Source organism: Thermobia domestica, chromosome 1 (assembly GCF_964235325.1).
Source record: "Thermobia domestica chromosome 1, izTheDome1.hap1.1, whole genome shotgun sequence".
NCBI classification, from domain to species: Eukaryota; Metazoa; Arthropoda; class Insecta; order Zygentoma; family Lepismatidae; genus Thermobia; species Thermobia domestica.
In genome coordinates this window covers 295,984,390-296,008,497 of record NC_137454.1, presented here as the reverse complement: position 1 = coordinate 296,008,497, position 24,108 = coordinate 295,984,390, and the positions used below count along the sequence as shown (strand labels likewise).

General features: G+C 38.4%; 1 protein-coding gene across 1 annotated transcript in view; it reads right to left on the bottom strand.

Annotated features, from left to right (window-relative positions):
* LOC145661541 (type II inositol 1,4,5-trisphosphate 5-phosphatase-like) overlaps positions 1 to 24,108 on the bottom strand; it is a gene marked incomplete at its 3' end in the record, with an annotated part of 133,813 nt that overhangs the window by 100,836 nt on the left and 8,869 nt on the right.

Below are 24,108 nucleotides of genomic sequence, written 5' to 3'. Positions count from 1 at the left end.
GGCGAAATCTTCTTGCACTTTCTTCACCCGAAAATATTTTCAACCTCCAATCCATCTCACAGTAAATAAAACCCCTTTACCAATTATACCTATTTTATAATATCTTGGTTATCGGTTGGGTTCTGGAATACAATATCTCGGTTGGGTTCTGGAATATACGGTTCTGCGGTGTGAATCTCCCTTTCTCAACGCACACTAGTTTTTGGCTGCGTGTTAAGCAAATCGTCAAAAAATCTTTCCATCTATTTAAAATGGTATCTGTATCAGTGAGAACTGTTCCATCAGCTTTCTTCAATATAAGCACGAGGTTGATAGCCTTTCTTAAATTCGTTGATCCTTGATTCGTTGTCCTGAATGTTTTTATTTTTACTATTATCTTCAAGTTCCTAAATTTTAGCTTTCAAAAAATTACGTTTCTTTGTTCTAAAAAGATGACCCCCCGATGACCCCCGGCACGCAGCCGAATAGGGTGAATTTGGAAGCTAATGCGATGAGAGTTTCACCATTGATCTCAGAGATCGCGAAAACTATGAATTTGACACTAATGTCGGTCATTTTCTACTACTTTTACATGTCCCGGTAAACGCCTCCCTGAGACTCTCCTGATTCGATTTTTGTCAAAAACGTTTCACTCTGGTCTGGAGCCAGGACGAAGGTATCCGTGACCAAAATTTCGTAACTCTCGGTCAATTGTCTGGTCCACAGGTCGGTCCCGGCAAACGCCCCACCTGGTTCGAAATTTGAAAAAGCGCTTGTTCTTGATCTGGGGTCTGGGCCAAGGTATCCCTGACCAAAAATTTGGTAATTCTCGGTCCACTCGTCTGGTCCCCAAGCCGCACACGAACAAACTCTTTATTTTATTTATATTACATTATTATAAATCAATTTTAACGTTCAACCCCGACAAGAGACCTTTGTGGTGAACAAACACCGTGTGCGTGGGTTTCCTCGGGTTTCTCCCGTTTCCTCCCACTTTCTTCATTCCACCATTTCATTCATTACTCATCATCACCGTCTCCTTTAGCCTAACCGACATAAACGTGGGACGTAAAACTCAAGGATTTCATATTATTTCTACATCTCCTAATATATAATATACTCTACAACAGTTGTTCAGATTTATCTACGGTAATATGAGTTTCATCTCCCTTCTCTAGAATAAACCTCAAATCTATCCACCTCCCAATGTTGAAGACAACCAATGGCGTATTTAGGATTTTGTTTCAAGGGGCTATGAGTAGTAGGGTCGCGTTATGTCCAGCCGAGTCAGCAACATTTTTATGACGTCATAGGTCAAAGGTCAATGACCTTGGCCCAAAGTCAATGATCTAGGGGTACTTAGGATCACCCCCTCTATATTTTGGCAGGGGTACCTTGGCCCACCCCCTAATTTTGGCAGGGGTGCATAGGACCACCCCCTTAAATTTTGGAAATGGCCAAATTTAAAAATTTGGTGTGGTAGCCTAGGACCAGGGTATGTACCTCTAATAGTATCGGGGGTCCATCTCGTTCCCTTTCATGGGTAAAAAATTGCCAAAAAATCCAATTTCGGGATATTTTGACCTAATTTAACCCCTTTGATGAGGTTTTATTTTCCTATATATTTATATGGGCATATACAGGGCTCCATTCCCTTTCATGAGATATGGGTATATTGATGCACTAGGGTGCAGAGTTTTACCACTTTTTTCTCGGAATGCAATGTAATACCTGGCAAAAGTGGCCAATCCGCATGGACATTTCAGGCATAGATTTTTTTCAAATTAGATAATATCTTCTGTGAGAACTATTGCCTCAAAGTTTCAAAATTTTTACCTGAAAATTACAAAAAATGCCAAAGTTGTTCTTTAATTTTAGTTATGTTAAAGTAAACATATTTTTGGTTAAATACATGTCAGTTGCTATGAAAACTGACATTCAAGTATAAAAATGCCATTTATATGTCCTTGGGGAAAAAAGGGGTGCCTCCTCTGGGGCCAGAAAAGGGGGCAAGTTCAGTACAGTTAAGCGGTTGTGCAACTCCTCGCTCACCTGGCAATATAGCCTGGCCAAGTGACCCAGAGCCCACCATGTACAGGTGGCTGCACCTAGGGCTCCTCTGCTAGGACTATCCTATCAACCAACTATATGTTGGGCCGGATGAACTGATCCAGTTAGTCACTGTCAGAATAAATTGTCACAAATTGGGACTTTGAAATTTAGACGCAGCTTGCCTAGAAAGTAAAGTTGATCTGATTATTCCGCCTCTAGCATCACTGGCACATACTCGGGAGGATTCTTCAGTGACTAATTTCACTATCCGTTCTACTGCCACCGTGTGGCACGGATGGACGGTGAAGGACCATTCTGGCACAGTGTTGTCGGGAAGTGAAAGTTTGACCATGAGCTGTTTGTTTGGTACCGTCCATAGAACTTACTGGTAGTAAAGTTATTGAAACATCAATGCTTTCCCAAAAAAATCAAAGCAGTGTAATCGTTTGCCTCAAAATTCAGTCTGGGAATGATGTGATATCTAATGGAGTTATGGAAATTCCCTCCTTCGTATTCTCGAGCACTAAGAATTTTATGTAATGCATCTTGTCGGACAGCAAGTCGACCATCAGTTATCATGGCGAGAAAAAAATTTCTGGGAGTGCAAAGAATGCATTTGTCTGAATGGATGAACGGATTACAGCCTGGTATTCCCTTGGTAAGTATCTAGACCTTGAATGGCCTCAAAGACGTGAGAGAACCATAAGCAATGGAAGACTATGTTCTGATACGGCATTGCATAACCACACAGACTTTAAGTATGAATGTCGCAATTTCTATTAACTTCTTGGTAGGTTTTTTGTTGTAATATACAATGTTAAAATTCTTTTTGCACTTGTCAACCAGCTAGCTTTGTTTAGTTTGCCAGGGAACATAGAAACAAGATCTTCCGGGCATGCTCTGGAGTAATGGCTTGAGATATTTGCACAAGCATCTCAGGTCCTTACTCAGTTTTCTGTGCTCTTCTGGACTATGATGAGGCAAGTCACATTTTATTGGTTTGAATAGCATCACTGAAAGCTTTTTCACAGTTAGATAGTTGTGAAACTATGGGACGTGTGAAACAATGGGGGCTTGATTAAGCGCCGTGAATATGCGTGAAGAGAGCTCGGAACAGCAGTTCATTAAAATGCAAGAGACAAATAACCCATTGCATTTGTTTTCCTGTTAGGTCTTCTACTTTTCGAACAACAACTCCATTCCAAGTATGTTAGTGTCTGTTCCATCACACCCAAGAACCTCAACTTTATTAAAGCCAACTTTGAGTTGGTTCATGATGTATTCGGAAATAGCTCTGGTCTCGTCATGTGCAGAGCCAGAGGATGGTGTCACGTGACCAACGCATTGAGAGTTAGGTTCAACCACAAGTGATAAGTGCTCTTCTCTAACGATGTCTGTGTGTGTTTTAGTGTGATCCCTTCTATCATCAAAGTATAGGATTTTAATGGGATCATCATTTCTAGAACTTTCTTTTAAATTCCGAGCAAGTTTAAGTTTCGCACGACTTATTTTGTTCCTGTCTACAGTTAAAGCAGATGTTATGTCGCTAGATTTTTGAGAAGTTATAATTCCAGCCTTTGAAGCTGCCTGAAGTACAGTTGTTATATGTGCCGAAGCCATCTCGCTTACATTGTATCTCTGAGCAATCATAACAGTTTCAGTCAAATCTACGAAAGTCGTTCCCAAAGTAATGCATCCTTTTTTTATGGAAACTAATGGAGATACATAACTAACAACAGCACAGCTAAACAGAGCAATATTTCAGCTACAGACTCATTTTTCCACATAGTTCTCACCATTTGTTATGCACTTTTGCCAACGATGAACCAGGGCCTGCATGTCGCGCTTGTAAAAATCGGCATTCCATGGACTGTCTTCTGGATTCCGGCTCGTAGTGATAACACCACGTATCATCTCCAGTGACGACGCTACCCAAACAATTGTCACGTTAATCTTCATATTGGTCCAGCAGGTCCCGAAGGAAAAGGCAAGGACGAAAAAATTTGTAGAAACGCTTAATTGTACTGAATTTATCCTCTTTTCCGGCTCCAGAGAAGGCACTCCTACCCCCCCCCCCCAAAACGCATATAACTGGCATTTTGAGACTGGAATGTCAGTTTCCATAGCATCTGGCATATATAAACCCAAAAATATGTTTACTTTAACATAACAAAAAAAATTAACAATTTTGGTATTTTTTGCAATTTTCAGTGAAATTTTGAAACTTTGATGCAATAGTTCTCACAGAAGATATTATCTGATTTGAAAAAATCTATACCTGAAATGTCCATGTGGATTGGCCACTTTTCCCAGGTATTACATTTCGTTCCGAAGAAAAAGTGGCAAAACGACCCACCCTATTGATGCACCTCTTTAAATTTTTGGGAGGGGTACCTAGACCCACCCCATCAATTTTGGAAATTGCCCAATTTAAGCATTTGGTATAATAGTATAGGACCCTAATATAGATCACTATACATTTCGGTGGTTCACCTCGTTCCCTTTCATGGGAACAAAATTGCCAAAATATAAACGTAAGCAATACCACGTGTTTGGTTTTGACCTAATTTATCCCATTTGATGAGGTCCTATTATATTATATGCTTTTATGGTCATGTATAGGTTTTCATTTCCTATCATAAAACATAGGTACATTGATACACCCCTTTAATTTTTTGGGAGGGGTACATTGGCCCACCGCTTAAATTTTGGAAATTGCCCAATTTAAACATTTTGTATTATAGAACAGGACCCTAATATATTTTACTATAAATTTGGGTGATTCACCTCGTTTCCTTTTAGGGGTACAAAATTGCCAAATTTTAGTACAACATGTTTGTTTTTAGGCCCATTTTATCCCCTTTGATGAAGTTCTATTACCTTATATGGTTATATGGGCGTATACACGGGTTCATTTCCTGTCATAAGACATGGGTATATTGATGCACCCCTTTAATTTTTGGGGGGGTACCTTGGCCCACCCCTTAAATTTTGGAAATTCTTCAATTTAAGCATTCGGTATTATAGTACAGGACCTCAATATGTATCATGATAAATTTGGATGGTCCACCTCGTTCCCTTTCATGGGTAAAATATTGTAGAAAATTAGTACGACCACGTGTTTGGTTTTGACCTAAGTTATCCCTTTTGATGAGATCCTATTATCTTATATGATTATATGGATATGTATAGGGGTCAATTATCTTACATAAGACAGGTATACTAGTGCACCCTTTTTAAAATTTGGGAGGGGTACCTTGGCCCACTCCTTAAATTTTGGAAATTGTTTAATATAAGCATGTGGTATTATAGTATAGAACATCAATATGTATCACTATAAATTTGGGTGATCCATCACGTTCCATTTCATGGGTAAAGAAATACCAAAAATCATATTTCAGAAATTATTGGCCCATTTAATTTCATTTGATGAGGTCTTATTACCTTATATGATTATATGGGCATGTATAGGGGTCTATTCTATTTCTTAAGATATAGATACGTTGGTGAATCCTGGCCCCCACCTTAAATTTTGGAAATTGCCAAATGTAAACATTTAATATAGTACTACAAGACCTTAATATGTATCATGATAAATTTGGGTGGTTCACCTCGTTCCCTTTCATGGATAAAAAAATGTTAAAAATTCAAATTTCGGAGGTTATTGACTCCCTTTGATGTGGTTTTATTACCTTATATGAACATATGAATGTGTTCAGGGGTCTATTTTCTTTTATAAGGCATGAGAACATCGATGCTTTCATCTTAAAATTTGGTAGAGGTACATTGGCTCACCCTTAAAGTTAGGAAATTGCCCAATTTGGTATAATAATATAGGTTCTTAATATATACCATTATAAATCTCGTTTCCTTTCATGGGTAAAAATTACCAGAAATTAGTATGACCACGTTTTCGATTATTGACTCTATTTATTCCCTTTGATAAGGATGAATGTGTACAGAGGTTTATTAGCTTTATATTTTTATGTTCCCTTTTAAATTTTATTGGGGTACATAGAACCATTTCTCAAATTTGGGAATTATCAAATAACAAGTTGGTGTTCCTCTTATGGCCAAATATTCAAATTTTAAAGGTTATGGACCTGTTTAATCTTTTTTGATACGGCTTTATTATTGAATGAGTACAGGATTTATTACTTTTTTCATAAGACACAGGTGTATTTGTGTACCAATCTTAATTTTGGGAGGGGTACATCTCTTATTGTTAAATCAACAATTGGTAATTGTTCTTAGAATTGGGTGGTATCTCATTCATTGGGTAAATCATTGTCAAATATTAGTATGGTCACGTGAGCAGTTATTGACCTATGATGGGATTAGGAGTCCAGGACATTGGTATATTGAAACTTTGTAGGATAATTTGAGAATTGTCAAAATGAAATTACGTTATTGGTTTTGATTATTCCCACCTATGGGCCTAATATAAACGTGAGCAATACGATGTACCACGTGATTGACCTTGATGAGGTAGTGTACAGGGATTCATTTCCTTTGTTGTGGTACTTCTTAAGTTTGAGTACACACTTCTAGAAAACAGTTGGTTTTGCTAAGGTAAACAATTGACGGAGATGATTGACCTTCTTGAACATATAATGATATGGTTAATTCTAAGACTTAGGTATATCGAGAGAGGTATTCTTTAAATTTGGGAATTGTGATAAACAGAATTTTAGCATGAGGCGTGAAATTTGAAACAATACTTTGAACTTTAGTCACAGCTCATATTCTAAGGTCATTGGTGGTGGTTGATTTGACCTTAAGCTTTAGAAATCTGATAGCTAACCTTATTGCATTTTATGACTCATAGTCTAAAGGCAATACATGGTACAACACTGAAATTTAGTCACAAGGTGATGTAATCTAATACTGGCAAAGTTATTGTTGATGCAATTTGATTGGATGATCACTATCTTTCGTGCAATCTGATTGGTTGATCACTATCTTTCGTGCATTATGATAGGTTGATGACTTTCAAATCTTTGCTGCATTCAGTTTTAAGTTTTGTTTAACATTTATCGATTATTGTTTAAACATATTGGTTTGAACATTTTTGTTCAACATTTTGTACTCGCTGATAAATATGATCAAAACCGTTTATTTGTTAATCGAATAGTTAAAAACCGGATAAAGTACGACGGTTAACCGTAAAACGTAAAATTTTTAAGTTTGAAAATTTTGTTTATTTTTTTTTAAATTTTGTCTGAAATTTTTGTCGTTTGAAAATTTTGTTTTAAATTTTTTTGTTTGAAAATTTTGTTTGGATTTTTTTGAAATTTTTTCGTTTCAAAATTTTGTTTGAAGGTTGTTTGGAAAATTTTGGTTTCAAATTTTTTAAGTTTGTGCACTCATTGATAAAGAACCGGAACTGTTTAGAACAAAAACATGTGGCAACATTTTTTATCATGATGCAATGGTACACGTCAGAACATGGGATTGTGTTTGAAATGAAAAACACAAATCATTGAAATGAATCATTTTATTACACTGCACATACATCCATACCAGATAAAGGATCTGAATATTGTCGATACAATGTATTTTGAATTTTTTGCACTAGTTTGTCTTTAGCGTATAATTTTAATTCCAAATGAAGTCTTTTAAGGTCTATTGCAATGTCAATTGGTGGAAACTCAATCCATTTGATCACAAATAAACTGTTTATCAATACATGTATGCACCCACGAACGATGTTGACAACCATCACAACATCTAGATACATGTTGTTAAATATGCATGACACATTTCTCAAAATAGTACTTTTTCAGGAATATGCTTGTTTCGTTGCATGCATGTTTAACACACTGGAATACATTGATGAATTTGTTCCATTCCGTTTGCGTTAGATACACCATGTTGCGGGTTTCATGCAATGTACACTTTTTACTTAACGGCACCATCTTCTTTTCGGGGACTGTACATAGTGCAACTTCATGATTTGAGCCTAATGATTTGACTATGGTCACATTTAGCTCATCATGAAAATAATCATACATTTGTTCGATACGTGTACATCTGCCACTATTCACAGTTGTACACCAAATTGTTCTGCTTTACCCAGTCGAATCACAGGTTCAAACGTTTAGCACAGATACTAATCATCACATGTTTTGTTTTAAATATATTTATTTGGTAATTGCTTGCGAAGAGGAATTCTTTATCGTTAGAAGTAAAAATTTTTCCTGCTGAAACGCATTTTCTCGAATTATTTCAGGGGCTGACGGGGAATTTGCTGATTTCATACAACTACGGCTGACGTCATTGAAAAGGAATTTGTTAACGTTTGTATTCCTGATCTCATCACAATTGCTGACGAAGCCAAATTCACAGATCCGGATGTGTACTAAATTCAAATTGATGAATACGACTCTAAAATCCTTTGTAGCATAAAGATACAGATCCAGTGCTTAAGAAACGTAATAGTTCTTCTCGTTTAGATGTTTCCATTGGTAAATATCTTGCTGGTAATATGATATTCTTATCATTTTCAAGCTTCACTACGATTCTTAATCCCAACTTTGTAGGGATCATTTGGCTAGCTAAGATTCTATAAGGTATATTCTGTTGTAAATCAGTAATCTTGGTAAATGATTTCATCACATCACGTGAGTTTAGAAACTGCCGAAAAAAAATTCAAACAAAAATTTGGAAACTAAAAATTACAAACAAAAAATTTCAATTTTAAAACAAAAAAATCAAACAAAAATTTCAAACAAAATTTTGAAAAAATTAAAATTTTCAAACAAAAATTTTACGTTTCACGGTTAACCGTCGTACTTTATCCGGTTTTTCACTATTCGATTAACAAATAAACGGTTTTGATCATATTTATCAGCGAGTACAAAATGTTGAACAAAAATGTTCAAACCAATATGTTTAAACAGTAATCGATAAATGTTAAACAAAACTTAAAACTGAATGCAGCAAAGATTTGAAAGTCATCAACCTATCATAATGCACGAAAGATAGTGATCAACCAATCAGATTGCACGAAAGATAGTGATCATCCAATCAAATTGCATCAACAATAACTTTGCCAGTATTAGATTAAATCACCTTGTGACTAAATTTCAGTGTTGTACCATGTATTGCCTTTAGACTATGAGTCATAAAATGCAATAAGGTTAGCTATCAGATTTCTAAAGCTTAAGGTCAAATCAACCACCACCAATGATCTTAGACTATGAGCTGTGACTAAAGTTCAAAGTATTGTTTCAAATTTCAAGCCTCATGCTAAAATTCTGTTTATCACAATTCCCAAATTTAAAGAATACCTCTCTCGATATACCTAAGTCTTAGAATTAACCATATCATTATATGTTCAAGAAGGTCAATTCATCTCCGTCAATTGTTTACCTTAGCAGAACCAACTGTTTTCTAGAAGTGTGTACTCAAACTTAAGAAGTACCACAACAAAGGAAATGAATCCCTGTACACTACCTCATCAAGGTCAATCACGTGGTACATCGTATTGCTCACGTTTATATTAGGCCCATAGGTGGGAATAATCAAAACCAATAACGTAATTTCATTTTGACAATTCTCAAATTATCCTACAAAGTTTCAATATACCAATGTCCTGGACTCCTAATCCCATCATAGGTCAATAACTGCTCACGTGACCATACTAATATTTGACAATGATTTACCCAATGAATGAGATACCACCCAATTCTAAGAACAATTACCAATTATTGATTTAACAATAAGAGATGTACCCCTCCCAAAATTAAGATTGGTACACAAATACACCTGTGTCTTATGAAAAAAGTAATAAATCCTGTACTCATTCAATAATAAAGCCGTATCAAAAAAGATTAAATAGGTCAATAACCTTTAAAATTTGAATATTTGGCCTAGGGATGCACGCAAGACGCGAGAAATCTCGTCTTGTCCCGCGTTTGCGAGACGAGACACGAGACGAGACTGAAAATTTTATGCGAGACGCGAGACGAGAATAAACCATGCGAGAGGAGACGCTAGACGAGACTCGGTTAAGTCTCGTACGAGAAATCTCGCGAGACTTCTCGCAGTCTCGCAACATTTATGAGTTACATTTAATTGTATATTTAGTGATTTTACATTTATTGACTTTTCTAAGTTGAGCGTTAATGCCTCCAGGAACAAAAAAGTGATTGGGGCAATATACATTTTATGAGATTTATTATTATTCAAGATTGATTTTCAGTATTAAAGCGTTCTTTTGTTTCTAAACATCAAAAAAAGAAAAAAAGAAAGAAAAGAAAGAAAGAAAACTTAGTAAATTGGAAATTTATTACAGCATCGATTTAGGACTTTATTTTGCGACACAAACACATACACGCGGGCGCGCACGAATACATGAACTTCTGTTTTTGGTCTGGAAAGCGAATAAGACTCCCTATTGCTTCGAAATGTGTTATTTTTGTTGTTTCTGTCTTTTTCACATTACTACTAGCGATTAATGTTGGGGGATGGCGGGGAAATCCCCTCTCTTCAAAGTTTATCCCCGGCCCGGCTCGCAGAAATAACATGATATTTTTACATGGAATAAGTATTTTCTTTCCATATATTTATCAAAAACATCATTCTCTAGTTCGGAAGTTTGATTCAAAAACTGGTTTGGTAGGATGGCCCTATAGGTTTGGTGAGAGATGGTACGAATGGCGCTATATCTGTCAGTAAATGTATTTTCTAGATCTGACAACACTATATAAGTTGAAAGCGAAAGTTGATAAAATGCGAATTCTGGCAACACTGCAGTTAGTTCAACTGTATGATCTGGAAATTGATCCAGAAAGCTTTTTTCGTATCAAGTATAGTTTGCTAGATATTTGGATTCTCGCAATTGTTCACATATTGCGTTATCCGTCGTCCGTCGACACAAGTAATGTTATTCATTGGTGGTTGGTGTAAAGGGAGATAGGCGACAATAGATGGCAGCACTATTCTACACAAGTAACGTATTTTTATATTTTCTGTCCTGCTTCCACAAATTTAATGTTTGAGAGATTAAACTTTCTGAAAAGAAAGTTCAAACCTATTCTAACGGAACAATGCGTGTCAATTTTGGATATTGTGACGTTAGAGCATTCCTCGGACTAGAAGCAGCCAAAGACAAGGTTGAAATCCGGTTAAATAAAGACGAAGAAATTTACATATAGATCAAACATACTCATCGGTCCTTGGCTTTCCCAGCGAGGCATCTAGGTGCCAAGTCTCTATTCAGATTATTACTGTTCTGTGGGCGCAGATCAGGCAGATCTGAATTTAGGGCGAAGTGTTGTGGAGAGGATTAAGAGGGTTACACCCGATCGAGGACGTTTTTTGTACCTTTTGCTCCTCATCTCATCTCATCTCATTGCATTTCCTCTCATCTTTATTGTCAGAGTCGTCTAGCTTCTCAAGGGATGGCATCAGGTGGCCATCCGGGACTACCGCCGCAACCTCCGGGTCCGTCTCTCGAACCTACCTCGGTGGGCAAGGGGGCCGACCGCAAGCACAAAACTACATCTCAAGGCAAGAATACCGGTAGATCCCGCTCTAGCACTCTCGACAAAACTACCAGCACTTCTCATGAGCCGCTGTTTAAACGCCATCACACTGTTAGTGACTCCGAACAGTCTGTTAGTTCAATGAACCTAGAAGACGACAAAGAATTCCCATCTCTTCAGGATACCTCCAAACCGTGTCTGTATTCATTTCTGCTCACCAATTTTGACACCAAGTTTGACAATACAAAGCTAGCCTTCCAACAACTTGTAAAATATCTGCCATGCGCTCCTGTAGCACAGATAGTTCGCACTCGAAACGGAATCATTTTCAAATCTTACGATTCTACTTTCTTAACTACTGTGCGATATGAGTGCAGCTTTGAAATTTTTGGTAAGCACGCCAATATGAAGCGCCTCGAACCTAAGACATTTCGACAAGCACCGCCACCACGTAAAACACCGGCTCTCTCGGTTGTCATTTGAGGGGTTGACCCTTGTCTAACCGACAATGAGGTCACGGAAGAGCTTACTGTTGAGGGACACTCCATTCTAAAATGCCTTCGAATTAAAAACGACCAAGGAGCTATTTATATGGTACGAATATTAACCAATTCTCAAACCACTATTGATGATCTCATTCATGGTGTCCTCATCTATAAAAACAAACATCGAGTAGAGCCATCGAAATCGCCGCAACCTTTACCATTGAGGTGTGAGCGCTGCCAAGCATACAATTCACATCCAACATCGAAATGCACCCAGCCAAGCAAGTGTGGGTACTGCAGTGGAAACCACGAAACGAAAGCTTGTACTAACCTAACGAAGCCACCTCAATGTTCTACGTACCCGGAACAACACCCCACATATAGCTATCGCTGCAAAGCACGGCCAACGGCCGAACCTTTAAATCCGGAGCTCATTGTTCCGCTGCGAGCCATCCTACCTGACATTCAACACAATGCAGCACCCCAACTTCTTGGCGAAGCAATTTCCATCCAACAGCTCCTTTCGTTCTATACCATCGCATTGCAAAATATTCATCCTTTTCTACGTCAACCTATTCTCCAGGTGGTCAACCACGCAGTCCGCATCATCTTTAAATATTCATTCAAAGTTACTTACTCTGGACCTCATGTCTATTTTCATGCCACCCCTCTTGACGAATTATATGTCTCCTCTGCCACATCCAACGCTACTCTTGCACCTTAATCATGGGTATTTGATTACTGTTTCTTAATATTCGGTCACTTAGTTCCCAGTACACTCTCTTCGAACAGCTACTTTTAGACGAAAATATTCAGGCTTTCCTTCTGAACGAATCTCTCCTTACTCCATCTATGACGTTCAGGTTACCTCGCTATACTCTATTCCGTTCAGATTCTACCATCGCACCACGCCGAACAAACGGGGAGTGGCCATTGGCTTTCATCCTTCCATTAGTCACCGCCAATATCATCCTGCATTGATTAATGTTCCAGAGTATCTCATTACTACGTTGTACTTCCACTCCCTTTACGTTACCTTAGCTACCATATATGTACGCCCTGGACACCCCATCCGACGCTCATTCTTTCTTTACATCTCCAATAACTTTAAATATTATATCATAATGGCCGACATCAATATTCACAGCCGTCCAGATAATCAGAAACAAAGCTTCCTTGACTTCATTACTACTCATACCACCGGCCATGTTTTTGGTATACCTAAAGCAACCAGACCCATCACGAATACCACACCTGACGTAGTTATTTCTTCTGGCAATCTCTTCCAGCGTTGCACTCTTGAAGTGCTCGATTCCATAGGTAGTGATCACCTTCCTATCAAACTTTATATCGATCAACCGCAGGCTCCTACTATTCGTTTGCTCCCTGAACCTCGTCGTGTTCCAGGATTTGATCAAGCAAAATGGGATGACTATCGCGCCACTATTGCTGAAGATTTGGTTACCATCGAGTCTCCTACAACCGAAGATGATCTCTACGCACGGGTCTCTGAATTCACTCACTCCATTCATCACGCTTCTTACCTTCATATACCCACAACTGAAATATCCAGGTACTAACCACGTTTACCGCCAAACTACCTACCTCTCATACATCGTTCTCGCGAATTCTTTCGCGAATATCAGCGCACTGGTAACCTAGAAGCTCTTCGTCATCATCGCCAACTTCAGCGCACTGTGCGTAACTACGTCAAGGCACATAAGCTTCGCAACTGGGTGAAGACGTGTAACAACTTAGCTGAAACTTCACACCCTACTAAGTATTGGAAGCGATTTCATATGTTAACTGGGAAGCTTACTTGCACAGCATATCCGCTGTTAGTTAATAACCAACCATTACACACAGATGAAGAGAAAGCGAACGCCTTTGCAGACCACCTGCAGGCTACCTTCACCCCGTTCCCATCCGATTTTGTTCAAAGACATCCTACTGATCGCCTGAATTTATCATCTCCATATCTACAACCCAGTGCAGCACACATTCTTCCAGACGACAATCCTCTCACAGCTCCAATTTCTACATCTGATATCGCCACCGTCGTAAACCGCAAGCGCAACATACCTCCTGGTATCGACCACATAACTTATCGTCATATCAAAGAGGCTCCTTATTGTCTTCTGCTTCTTTCATATATATACTTTTTTATTCCCCGGACCGGTTACATCCCTTGGGACTGGAAGACTTCTTCCACTCTTATGTTTCTTAAGCCCAACAAACCTCCAGATATTGTTGCTTCTTACCGTCCAATACAATTAACCTCCGTCTTTAGCAAAATTCTTGAGCGCATCATTGTCATCAGACTACATCACCATCTTTCTCAATATAATCTCTTGCCTGTACACCAAGCTGGTTTCCGACCTAATTTCAGCATCAATGATCAATTGCTCAGATTTCTCAACCTCATCACGAATCATTATAACACTGTTCGGCCTTCAGGCCTCATTCTTTTTGATCTAGAGAAGTCTTTTGATAAAGTGTGGCATTTAGCCCTCATGTTCAAACTTCACCGTATTAGGCTTCCACTCTCCTACCTCCGTTTCATATTCTATTTTCTTTCTAACCGCCTATCTTATTAATCTGTTACTAATAATATGATACTAAATGTAGCAACAATCAATTGTCACGTTAAGTAATTAGAATTTTAATAAAATGACAAGTGTCATATATTTGTGGTATTTATTAAAACCGTCACCATAAATGTAAACGATATAGATACAAACAATATTTACAAAATCATGATGTGAAATATAGGTAGTACAATGGTAGGGGTCTATTAAGGAGAAATCCCTGATACTTTTGTGTGTTTATAATGTTACGTAGTCCTCCTTTTACGACATTTATGTCATGTAAAAGTTTATTAGCGCAAAGCTTATACTCACAAACACAGGCCTTCCATCACCGCTGTCAGTCCTGGGTGGTTCCTCTGGACGCAGAATAAATGTACCATACCACACTCTTAGCAGGTGTAGGTTGAATGATAATAATTTTTAAAAATGCCTGGTTTTATAGTATCAGAGAGAGTTTGTGGAGACAGGGGAAGGGGAGGGGAGTGAGAGTAGGTGGGTAGGGGTAGGATATTGAAAAAAGGGATGATAGAATGGATATGGAGGAATGGGTATGGTTGGCTGTTGTGTAGTATAGACGTTTTGGGGTTGGGAAGAATGCTTAGTATTAAAACGCTTATTGTTCTTGCCTTTACGAGAGCCGTTATTATGATCATTTCGTGGAGTGTTACGGGTTGGGGGAAACTGAGGGACAGTTTGACAATGAGAGGAGGTGGTACATTGACAACAATGAGATGGGTGTGTGGAGCAATGAGTACACGAGTTAGAAGAAGAGGTCGGATTGGTGGAATGACAATGTTGGAGACAGGAGGACGGCGGATGGGGTGAGAGGGACTGTGGAAAGGGAAGGGATTTATGGTTAGGAGAGAGGGTGTTGTGATTGTGAGGACTAGGAGAACGAGAACGGGTAGGACCGAAATGAACAGAGGTAGGTTGAGAATTTGAAAGGGTGTTGAGATGAAGCTGTAACTGTGAAACTTGATGAGTTAGTTCTTGAATGGCGCTAGAAGTTGGGACATCTGAAGTTTGGCGTGAAAAGGAAGAGTCGGTTTTTCGCTTTTGGGCCATGAGCTGAGTGCGTTCTAAGGTTGTAACCTCATCAATAAATGTGGGATAGTCAGATATGGTGCGAGTGCCAAACCAACGTATGTTCTCGGGTGTCATACTCGACACGCATTCTAAAAGAAACTCCTGAAAATCTAATTGCGTGTATGCCTGATCTGCCAGAAATTTCTTTGCGAAAACGTAATGAGAAAGTGGTTTATTAGGGAGTTGAACTCGAGCCCTATACTGATGAATGCGAGATCGTGGAACCTGTTCGTCGCCAAATTGTTTTAGGAATTTTTGTTGGACGATTGACCAGGGAAGGGTAGAGAGATTTTGGGTGGAGAACCAATGTTGAGCGGGTCCAGAAAGGGACTTTTCGAAAATCTTTATGCATTTTGAGTCATCCCAGTTATTGACCAGTGCGATCTTCAAGAAATTTTGTAAAAATAAATCCGCGCTTTGTTCCTTGGACGCACTGTATATATCGGGAATGATGGAGGAAATGCCTGCCATATTGTTTGAATTTTGAACTTGAGGTGTGTTTAAGGGAATGAAAGAAGCCTGACTGCGAGTCGTGGGCATGACAAGAGAATGTGAGAAATGAAATGACCACAATGGAGTTAACAAAGCAAAAAAGTGCCTTATATGTGTGAAAAGAGGAACACAAACACTAAGAACCACACGAGAGAGATTCCTCTGGGGGAGCCATAATATGATGTCTGTAGCTTCAAGAGCTTAAAGATGCTTGTAAATTGTCACGCTATGCTACTAGTCATATTAAAAGGGCAATTAGAAGGAAAATGTCTTCCATTTTGTAATATTTATTAGAACCATCACCTAAGAAGATATTGATATAAAAACAAATGATATATACAGGATAATGATATATAACAAAGTAATATAGTGGAAAGAAAAGCACCAAGGGGAAGTCCTTGGTTCTCTCGTGTGTGTCCTTTAATGTTTTGTGGTCCTTCCTTCACTCAAACTAAGTCATGTAATGTTTGATAACACAAAGCATACTCACAAACGTCCTGTAATGGATGCCAGTCTTGGTAGCCACATCTTGGAATTTTCCGTGTTCTCAGTCCCTGCGCGACGTGAATTCGATACACCTAACTCACAATTGTCGGACGTAGGTAGAATGAACTTTTTGCTTAAAACACTAGTTTTTATATTGCCACAAAACTGTTTTGGAATTTAGAAAGGCACTTTGTGTGATTTTTTGATAATGAGAAAATATGTGTTTTTACTTTCTTCCAAAATAGTCACCTTGAAAGTGCTGTTTTGATTTTCTATAGATAGACTAAATTGTTTTTTCTTCATAAAGGAGACGTCACTGATTCTATGCACGTCTAATAATTTTAAACTTTTCATTGTTTATTGATTTTGGGAATATAATATTATGTTACCATCAATAGTTCCTCATCACATCCGATCTTTATCCATTCTGGTTTACCTCCAGGCTCCGCTTTCTCGCCTCTTCTATACCTTCAGTTTGTAGCTGATATACCAACCCTTCCTCCCAATATTCATACTTTTCAATATGCAGATGACACTGCCTTTCTTTGCACGGCCAGAACTATTCAACAAATCAATTCTGCTCTCCGCCTAGCAATAGACTCTTTTCTCCGATGGTGTACTAAGTGGCGCCTTCACATTAACTCGACTAAGACTCAAGCTATCGTCTTCATACCACCTCGAAAACGTTCTCGGGTTCAGAAAAATCCCAATCTACTCAATCTCGAGGTTCACGGCACACGAATATCACCTACTAAACAGGTTACCTACCTTGGTATCACCATAGATCATCACTTAACTTGGCGGCCACATCTTCAAGCAATCACTCGTAAAGCGTATGCTCGGCTAAATTTACTAAAACGTCTAGTTGGTACCACATGGGGATTGCAACCCACTACAATCCTTAATACGTACTAGATACTCTTACGCCCAGTTCTAACATATGGTCATCCCGCTTGGATTGCTGCACTACCTTTTTTCTATCAGAAATTACAAGTACTTGAAAGACCCGCATTTCGTCTGGCTTGTAGGATCAAGCTTCCCAGTCCGACGCAGGAGCTTTACGACCGCATCACTTTTCCTACCATTCTTCGTCACCTTGAACAGTTACGAGTAAAGTTAATCACAAACCGGTTTCAGCAACGTCATCCATTACTTCTGGATACTATGGATGCCGACCGCCACTATGATTTAGGATATAAATTTTCTACTTGCCCTCTATCCCTACACTTCTCTTTATATTTCAAAACCATTCCACCGGACCGTCCAGATCATTTTGTCGCTTCAGCTTATTCTTCTGATCACCTTCCACTTCATATATCACCTACATATGCTGCACCGTAACCTATTGTGCTAGCAGGGCTCCATTTGTCCACATTACTGTCCAGAGCAGCCCCTGGACAAGAAGATAATCTGCATTCGTCTAACTAACATATCCTTGTGTTGTCCTGTCATATGCAATTCATTTTCATTTTTTTTTTTTTGTTTTCCTGTCCTCATGATTATGAACGAAGTTCATAATGCCCAATAAAATTGAATAAAATGCACTTAAAACCATAACCTGAAATTATGATCTAAAAATAAAATAAATGATTTTTTCCGTTTCTCTTCAGTTCCCATAGACCACCTCCAATATCCTTCCTTCCCAAGTCTCTGCACTCCTCACCCCGGATAGAGGGCGTAACCCTGGCAAGGGAGCTAGCCTTCGGCTAGTAAAACAACAAAAAAACATATAGATATAGTAAAAGGATCAGGGTTTGGTTCAATGAGTTCAGAAAAACATACGGAAACCTTATACTCTTCATATCCTAATTACATTGGCGACATTTTTTCGGGGCAAAAATGTACCCACATGGCATACTGGAAAATATTACTGGAGAACTCTAAGCTGGAAAACAATGTTGGATCCAGTAACAATTTATGCTGGTTTTGCTGTCAATTATGCTATTAATTTGACGAAAATTAATGGTCCAGCAATCAAATTCCAGCACAACTTTTCTTTTAATTTGGAGCGGAGGGACACATGTTCGGATACCATGTTGAACTCTAGGTTCCGTCTCCTTCGGATATTATGAACATTCATCTCATGGAAAGCAATGGCAAACCACCATGGATTCACCTTATCAAGGGACTTTAGGTCAAATACCTGTCTTCGGACAGAATATCACATCAACATTCATTAACAGCCATAGCATAACATATTGCAAAATTTTGACCCAGAATATATGCGAGACTGCGAGATCATGCGAAAAAGTCTCGCGCGAGACGCGAGATGAGACTCAAAATTTTATGCGAGACGTGAGACGAGACTTCATATTTGCGAGACGAGACCAACATTTGAGGCTGCGAGACGAGACGAGACTTTTCCATTTCTCGTCTCGTCTCGCGTGCATCCCTAATTTGGCCATAAGAGGAACACCAACTTGATATTTGATAATTCCCAAATTTAAGAAATGGTTCTATGTACCCCAACAAAATTTAAAAGGGAACATAAAAATATGAAGCTAATAAACCTCTGTACACATTCATCCTTATCAAAGGGAATAAATTGAGTCAATAATCGAAAACGTGGTCATACTAATTTCTGGTAATTTTTACCCATGAAAGGAAACGAGATTTATAATGGTATATATTAAGAACCTATATTATTATACCAAATTGGGCAATTTCCTAACTTTAAGGGTGAGCCAATGTACCTCTACCAAATTTTAAGATGAAAGCATCGATGTTCTCATGCCTTATAAAAGAAAATAGACCCCTGAACACATTCATATGTTCATATAAGGTAATAAAACCACATCAAAGGGAGTCAATAACCTCCGAAATTTGAATTTTTAACATTTTTTTATCCATGAAAGGGAACGAGGTGGACCACCCAAATTTATCATGATACATATTAAGGTCTTGTAGTACTATATTAAATGTTTACATTTGGCAATTTCCAAAATTTAAGGTGGGGGCCAGGATTCACCAACGTATCTATATCTTAAGAAATAGAATAGACCCCTATACATGCCCATATAATCATATAAGGTAATAAGACCTCATCAAATGAAATTAAATGGGCCAATAATTTCTGAAATATGATTTTTGGTATTTCTTTACCCATGAAATGGAACGTGATGGATCACCCAAATTTATAGTGATACATATTGATGTTCTATACTATAATACCACATGCTTATATTAAACAATTTCCAAAATTTAAGGAGTGGGCCAAGGTACCCCTCCCAAATTTTAAAAAGGGTGCACTAGTATACCTGTCTTATGTAAGATAATTGACCCCTATACATACCCATATAATCATATAAGATAATAGGATCTCATCAAAAGGGATAACTTAGGTCAAAACCAAACACGTGGTCGTACTAATTTTCTACAATATTTTACCCATGAAAGGGAACGAGGTGGACCATCCAAATTTATCATGATACATATTGAGGTCCTGTACTATAATACCGAATGCTTAAATTGAAGAATTTCCAAAATTTAAGGGGTGGGCCAAGGTACCCCCCAAAAATTAAAGGGGTGCATCAATATACCCATGTCTTATGACAGGAAATGAACCCGTGTATACGCCCATATAACCATATAAGGTAATAGAACTTCATCAAAGGGAATAAAATGGGCCTAAAAACAAACATGTTGTTGTACTAAAATTTGGCAATTTTGTACCCCTAAAAGGAAACGAGGTGAATCACCCAAATTTATAGTAAAATATATTAGGGTCCTGTTCTATAATACAAAATGTTTAAATTGGGCAATTTCCAAAATTTAAGGGATGGGCCAATGTACCCCTCCCAAAAAATTAAAGGGGTGCATCAATATACCCATATCTTATGAAAGGGAATGGAGCCCTGTATATGCCCATATAACTATATAGGGAAATGAAACCTCATCAAAGGGGTTAAATTAGGTAAAATATCCCGAAATTTGATTTTTTGGCAATTTTTTACCCATGAAAGGGAAGAAGATGGACCCTCCAAGACTAATAAAGGTACATACCCTTGTCCTAGGCTACCATACCAAATTTTAAAATTTGGCCATTTCCAATATTTAAGGGGGTGGTTGTATGCACCCCTGCCAAAATTTAGGGGGTGGGCCAAGGTACCCCTGCCAAAATCTAGAGGGGGTGATCCTAAGTACCCCTAGGTCATTGACTCCGGGCCAAGGTCATTGACCTTTGATCTATGACGTCATAAAAATTTTGTTGACTCGGCTGGACACAACGGGACCCCTACTTCTCTATGCCCAGTATAAGGAAGGAAGTGGGGAATTGCCCACCTGAGTTTGAGAATTAAATATATTTTAATTTATGCATAAATTGAAGTTATAATGGCAAGAATTGCAGACCGATAAATCCTATGATATGATACAAAAATTTAGGAGGGTTAGATTGACTCTTTATTCTATTCAAGCAAGAGAAACGAATCACCTAATTTCTCGGGCTAATTATTCCCCCGTTTTGATTTTCTTTAATTCAAACATTCCCTTGTTTTAAAAATAACTAAATTTTCCCTTTGTTATAATAACTAATGTCCTGTCATGTTGATATCCGCGCAAGTTGGTATGGAACACCAGTTTCGCTTATCAAGTCCTCTTAGTTTTGGTGTTGCTGATGACGGTCGACTTAAATCACAACTGACAACGGTCGATAAATTATGATAGGCGAAATGAAAGAAAGTAACGTGAAGAAAAAGAAACAGAGAGGTAGAAAGACGAAAAAAAGAATATAAGGACGCAGTTCTTACATGGAATGAAATTTGACAAATACAGTTATATTTCTGAACAAAGAGCATAAGAAAATGGAAAGTCAATGACATTCTTAGAAATGGTTAGAAGGATTATTGTTGTACGTGGAATGCGAAAAACTAACAAATTTATTTCGGAGGGAGCTTGAGCCCGATAGCCTCGTAAATACGCCACTGAAGACAATTCTGCTCCCTTGATCCTTCACAGCATTGTTTTTCAACTTCATAAATATTTTGAACATTGCTTATATATATATATATATAATATGGGAACGGTCTTACCCGTCCCCCCCATGTTGAAGACAGGTTTACGTCTATGCTTAAAGCCAAACATTATTTCGAGTTGCTCTCCTGCATCAGCCATAAGGGATGGGGAACAGATATACCCTCCCTGGAACAAGTCAATACTCAATGTATGGATGCAAAACTTCACTATGGCGGAATATTACTCTTTTCACTACCCAAACGGATCAGCGAACATCACATCCGTCTTCAAGCCACAACACAGCGAATTATATTCCGACAACCAAATCCGGCACCTTCTTCAGTACTTTTAGAAGAAGCTGGAATAATTCCTTTCCCAGGGAAAACATATTTTGTGGCTAAAAAATTCCTGCTTCAACGCATGTGCTGCACCTCCTCCCTATTATTACCAAAATTACAATTCCTATACAATAGCAACCTCCATACCCGACTTCCATATTATAAACAGCTACCTTGGATTTATCGAGCATTCGTTGGTATTCAGAACTGTCTCAATCAATTGGATCGAGGACCAAAACTACCATGTTATACTGCACAATATGTAACTCTTCTACATTCTCCCACACAAGCAACCGGTGGTCTCTTTCAAACGTCTTCACTCCAATCAGCCTCTGATAGTGCGCCATCTCTGCGAACACCACATTCAATCTCATCACTCAAATACCATTCTAATTTACACGGATGCTTCTAAACAGCATACCGAACGTGGTTGGAGCAGGAATTTATATACCAGCGCTTAATTACGCTGAGACTCACAGACTTCCACCGAATTCATCAATTTATTTAGCAGAAACCTGGGCAATTCGCACTGCATTGAAAGTCGCCCTAGAACGGAAACTACCTATCGTGGGCATTTGTAGTGATAGCCTTGGTGCGTTACAAGGAATATGTAGACCCCATGGACATCTGCCAATACATGGTTACACATTAATATTCGTCAACAGCTTCGAATATTAAATAACAATCATCAAGTGGTTATGTTAATTCATACGCCATCCCACTGCGACATCCCCGGGAACGAAGTCAGTGATATCCTGAGCGGATATGCAACTCAACATGGCATACCGATTGATCTCCGCCATCCAGCATCTTTCTCCGAGATGCTGCTACAGAAACAGCAAACCGAATGGCGAACCTATCAACAACAACAACGATCAGGACCAGGGATTTATTACTGGCAAATAGACCGATTCCGACCACGAGAAAATGGGAGGCCCCTCATAATTGTACAAGAAAACATCATTGTTGATATTCTCGCCTTCGTCTTCATACTGCTCAGACTCCTATCCAGCAATATAAAGAGCAGCAGCGACCCTCACGTTTGAGTTATTGTGGAGAAAACGAAGGTTCTATTGACCACCTGACTTTTCAGTGCTCTCTGACGCCTGGCTACCGTCTGTTACTCAACACAGTCATTCATTCTGTTTATTTCAGTAGCCCCTTAACAGTGTCTTTCTTACTAGCTAACAAAAACCACCTCGTACTTTATCTGCCCCAATATTACATAGTGAACAACTATGACTTGTAATGGTGCCAAATTGATCAACAGTGCAGTGCTCTTGTTATGCATAGCAGCTTGCAGTATATAGTGTCTTCGACATAGTTAATGGGTAGTATTCCACATGAAGTGATTGCTTCGGTTGTGTTTACTTATATTTCGTTCCCGGATTCATCCTGGACCATTCATCTCTACAAGTATAGATAACAAGATCTCTACAAGTATAGACAACCTCCCATACAACGTCGCTTCACCCTTCGTTAATAGTTATTTATTTGCTGATGATCTGAATATTTGTGTTAACTCACGACAAAAAGACTCAGTTCAGTCTATATTAAGCATCAGCTCAGATATTATTAAAGACTGGTGTACTTCCAACTTGCTTTGTATTAACTCTGATAAGATCAAAGACTTGGTGCTTACCTACAATAACAAAAATTCGAATGCAGAACTTAAAAAATATTCCGCTTCTTTTTTGGGTTTTTTAATTGATAATCATTTGAACTGGGACGACCATATCCTTAAAGTGGAATCTAGAGCTAGTAAAGAGGTTTATCTAATTCGTAGATTAAGACTGTGCGTAAGTTTAAAGGTACTTAAAACTGTTTATTATGCACAAATTCACAGTCATTTAAGTTACGGAACGATACTTTGGGGTCATCAGTCCTCCATTAAAAGCCTATTGAAAATACAAAAGATATGTGTAAGATTAATGCTCGGTCTCCCTAGTCGTGCACATTGTAGGTCAAGCTTCGTTAAATTAGGAATTATGACAGTACCTGCAATTTTCATATACCAATGTTTGCTTTACATCAAGGAAAACAATCATATTTACAATGAGTTAGGGTACTCTCATACGTATCAAACTAGAAACAGAAACCGTTTAGGATTATTTAGATGTGAATATAGTAAGACGCAGAAGACCTTTTACTACATGTC